Below are 5,188 nucleotides of genomic sequence, written 5' to 3'. Positions count from 1 at the left end.
GCGGCACGAATCCGAATCTCTCTCATTTTTCAGGCTGAGTAATATTCCTTCCTACAGCTGGCCCTCCACTGTTTATCCACCACAGGCCCGTGGACACATATTGTTTTAAAAACCTCCTTATTTACCATAACTTTTATGTATAAAGTATGTTGTAATTTTTTAACTTGAATTTACTGGGGTGATATTGGTTAATAAAATTATATAGGTTTCAGGGGTACAATTAGATATAATATGTCCTCTCTCTATATATTCTTTTTATTTTAAAAAATGTTAATCAAATGCCCAAATTTATTGAGAGGAAGGGAACACCATAATTATGAGTTTAAAACCCTGGAACCCAAGTGATGTCATCTGTATATTGTACTGTGTGTTCACGACCCCAAGTCAAGCCTCCTTCCATCACCATTTATCCCCCTTTTACACTCTCCTACCTTCCCTCCCATCTCCTTTCCCTCTGGTAATTACCATACTGTTGTCTGTCTATGAAGTTTTTTTTTTCCCAATCCCTTCACCTTTTTTTCACCCAGCCCCCTTCTCCCCTCCCCTCTGACACCTGTACTTTCCTAATAAGCTACATGGAAAATATATTTTGTTTAATAACCAAATTCCACTGCCATTCTGTGCCTTTGGGGTTGTGGTTCCCAGGTGTAGAAAGCTGAGGTGAAACTAAATTGCTCTGCATTGGAAATGTATGTGAACTGCACCCCCATGTTCATTGCTGCATTATTTACAATAGTCAAGCCATGTAAACAACCTAGGTGTCCACCAATAGATGAATGGATAAAGAAAACATGGTATATATACATATAGTGGAATATTATTCAGGCATAAAAAAGGAAATCCTGCCATTTGCAACAACATGGATGAACCTTGAAGGTATTATGCTAAGTGAAATGAGTCTAACAGAGAAAGACAAATACCAAATGAACTCACTTATACATGAAATCTAAAACAAAAACAAAACCACACAGAAACACAAACATACACACACACACACATGCTCATAGATAGAGAACAGATTGGTGGTTACCAGAGTAAGGAATATGTGTACATGAAATGGGTGAAGACAGTAAAAAAAATAAACACTTCCAGTTACAAAATAAATAATTCCTGGGGATAAAACATACAGTATGGTAACTGTAGTTAATAATACTGCATTGCATATTTAAAAGTTGCCAAGAGAGTAAATCTTATAAGTTCTCATCACAAGAAAAAAAAAATTGTAACTATATGTAGTGATAGATATTAACTAAACTTATTATGATAATCAGTTTTCAGTATCTACCTATATAATAGGGGAATATGCAAATTAGCCGGATCACCGTAATGTCACGTCACGACCGAACAGCAGGGACCCGAGGCTGCATGGTGCCTGGCCAGGGAGAGGGACCTCAGGCCATGCCCTCCCGCCCTGTGGGGCTTGACAGGGGACCTCAGGCCGTGCCCCCCACCCCGGCACTGGACCAGGAGGCCTCAGGCTGCGCCCCCGCCTGGTGGGGCTTGACAGGGGACCTGAGACTGCGCCCCCCACCCGGCGCCAGGCCGGGGGACCTGAGGGCTGGCCAGGTCTGGGTCTCCTGCATTTTTTGAAGTGCGTGTGGGTGGTGGGTGGGGACTTGACTCTAGGTCCCGCGGCACGCCCCAGACTCTGACAGGAGGGAGATTTTCATATACATTTTACTAATTTTCTTTCATCTCTGACACTTATATTATAGAGAAAGGGCAAATAGCAATATTAAAATATTTCCTCTAATTAATTCCCTTTTAATGTGCATGAATTTCGTGCACCGGGCCACTAGTATACCTATAATAGATCATTATGTGGTACACCTAAAACTAATACAATGTTATATGTTAATTATCTATCTTATATCTATCTATCTATCTATCTAACTATCTATCTATCTATCTATCTATCTAAAGAGGTAATATGCAAATTAGGCGGGGACACTGTAATGGTCATGACCAGCTCAGGAGGAGGGGCCTGGCGTGGGCCCAGAGCCTGATAGAACAACAGACAGGGCGGCCCCAGAGCCAGAGAGAACAACACGCAGGGGGGCTGGCCCCCAGCCCCAGCCCCACGGCCGCGGCGCTGGGCTGCTGGGGCTGGAGCAGAGACACAAACCCTCAGGGGGGCTGGCCCCAGGGGCTGGGTTCGATTCTGGTCAAGGGCATGTACCTAGGTTGCAGGCTCCTCCCTGGCTGGGGCCCAGGTCAGGGCTCATGCAGGAGGCAACCAATCGAAGTGTGCCTCTCACATTGATGTTTCTCTCTGTCTTTCCCTCTCTCTTCCCCGCTCTCTAAAAATCAATGGAAAAATATCCTCAGGTGAGGATAAAAAAAAAGAAATAAAGAAAGGTCATATCCTATGAAAGAGATATCTTGAAAATGTCTAAAGAAAGTTGTCATATTTTCATGGTGAAGGGACTGGAGTCCGTGTTGATGAAAACACCTTGGTGGCCGTGATGGCTGGCAGTGGCAGCAGCAGCAGGGTGATGGGGGTGGTGCCTTCCCCTGATCAGCCCGGTTGCCTCCCTCAGAGGGAGGCCAGACTGCAGTTTAGTCCCGCACCCCGTGGGGAGAGGGCCTAAGCTGTCAGTAGGACATCCTCTGAGGGCTCCTGGACTGTGAGAGGGGGCAGGCTGGGCTGAGGGAACTGCTCCCCCCCCAGTGCACGAATATCGTGCACCGGGCCTCTAGTCTATATATAAATCCCTAATATGCAAATAGACTGAATTGCGGAACAACCGCAAAACCGGTCACAAGATGTGCGCTGACCACCAGGGGGTGTGCACGGAACATGGTGGGCATTGGCAGCAGGTGGTAGAGCACAGAACATGGCGGGTGTTGGCTGCAGCAGGATGGTGGAGCAGGTGAGCAGGGGTACCAGACCATGGTGGGGCGCTGGTTGCTGTTATCAGGGCGAGCCTCTGGTGGTTACTCAAAATTCTTTGCTCCTGAGGCCACGGTCTCGCCAGGCTTTTGCACCTGCTGCCAGTGCCGTCCCTGCTCCCACCTGCTGCTGGTGCTGGAGCCGCTGCTCACACCAGCTGCCAGCGCCCGGTGCCAGCCCCAATCGTTCAGCGCCATCAGTGGGTGCAAGCGGGGCCATCGCTGTCAGTGGGTGTGAGCGTCGGTTGCCGGCCCTGATTGCCCCTGAGGGCTTCTCCACCTCCTCCTGCTCCTGCGGGGCGATCGGGGCCGGCAGCTGCCACTCGCACCTGCTTCTGGCGCCCAGCACTGGTCCAGATCGGGTGTGAGTGGTGGTTGCCGGCCCTGATTGCCCCTGAGGGCTTCTCCACCTCCCCCTGCTCCTGAGGGGCAATCAGGGCAGCAGCTGCTGCTCTCACCTGCTGACAACGCTGGCCCTGCTCACACCGCTGCTGGTGCCAGCCCCAATCGCTCCACGCTGTCAGTGGGTGCGAGTGGGGCCAGCACCGTCAGCGCATGGGAGTGGTGGTGGCGGGAGTGGGGCTGCTGGCAGAGAGGGACCAGGGGCTGCGGTGGGAGGGGCTGGGCAGAGGCACGGAGGATGGGCCAAGACCCACACCTGTGCCCACTGCAGCCATGCAGCCCAAAGTTCCTTTCAAGGTGCACAAATTCATGCACTGGGCCCCTAGTGTGTGTGTGTGTGTGTGTGTGTGTGTGTGTGTGTATATATATATATATATATATATATATATATATATATATATATATATATATGAAAGCCCAGTGACTGAACAGTGGAACAACCAGAATGACTGGAGTGACCAGTCGCTATGATGCACACTGCAGCGGCCAAACTCCTGCAGCCCCCCCCCCCCTCCACCCCCAACTCCAGCCTAGCCCCGCAGGCTGCCTGACAGACGCTACTGCGAGGCGGGTGCAGAAAGGGCTCCCTGGGCACGCGAGGGGGGCACGCAATGGGGGCACACTGCAGCCCCTGCATGCCACCACTGCCCCTCACTGACCTGTGCCCGCCCCCGTGCAACCACCCACCTGCGCCGCAGCCACCGCCTCCTTGCGCTCACGCTGCTGTGCAGCCACCAAAGCCTTCTCCTGTGCTGTGCCCCTGGCGGGCCGCGGGCACCCCATTCTCACCCGCCCTGCCTCCGCCTGTTTACGATGATTGGGATGGACTGGACAGGCTGGCCCAGCGCACAGGCGCATTCTCTCCTCCCACCTCAGCCGGCTTCCCAGGTCCTCCACTCTGTGCTGACGGATAAGGCCGACCTGGGTGAGTGCCTGGTGCCCTCACACAGGGTACACGTAGAGTTTTCGGAAGCCCAGAGCCCAGTCTACAGAGGGCCCGTGTGGAGGAAGCACACTACACCGCCCAGGAAGCACCGCACCTCCTGTGGCCCTGAAGCTGGGAGGGCGGGGCGGGGGGGGGGGGGAGACTGAGGGAGCGTGCGGGGGGCGGAATACACTGCGCTGGTGCTCTGGGGGTGCCTGCGCCGTTCCTGGTTTTAGGGGACCCGTGGGACATACACCAACCGCCCGATCGGGGGTTGGGCTGGCCGACCTCCTGCCTTCCCTCCCCCCTGCCAGCCCGGTCCGATGGCCCCCATGTGGGCAGCCGGCGGACCCCACCCGTGCACGAATCCGTGCACCGGGCCTCAATAAAAAATAATGATACGCCACATGAACCTGGGGGGAGGAGGTGTGTGGCGATGACTTCGGGGAGGATAGAAATGCCTAATGGGAATTTTAGTTAGGAGGTTTCCTGTGTGATTTAAAACAGAAACCCTCTCCTTTGTTTCTATTATCTACAGTAAACTCTACCTTGTTGGAGTGGGTTTACTTTAAAAGACCGTGAAGAAGTGCGAAATGCCACCCAGGCTCCCAAAGGGAGAGGACCACACTGGCCTGGGGTGAAGGACCACATAGGGTAACGCCCAGCCTCCCAGGGGAGGGAAAATCCAAACTAATAAAAGCTTTTTACTTGACAACATTTAAAAACCTTTGTTGTGGACATTTTCAAGCACATATAAAGGTAGAAAAGTAGAATAAAGAATCTCCACCTACCCATGATTCAACTTTGACACCCTTGGGTTCATTTTTTAAAAAGTTTATTGTAATTTCCCATGAAGCAGTATTTAAAGACACAAGAACTGTTGAGGGAATCAATGTTTTTAATGGCAGTTACCTTACAGAATAGCACTGGAAACATATATCTTTCCAAATTAACTGGAAATAAAAATGT

Source organism: Cnephaeus nilssonii, assembly GCF_951640355.1.
Source record: "Cnephaeus nilssonii genome assembly, chromosome: 1".
Taxonomy (NCBI): domain Eukaryota; kingdom Metazoa; phylum Chordata; class Mammalia; order Chiroptera; family Vespertilionidae; genus Cnephaeus; species Cnephaeus nilssonii.
Note: the sequence above shows the minus strand (reverse complement) of the source record.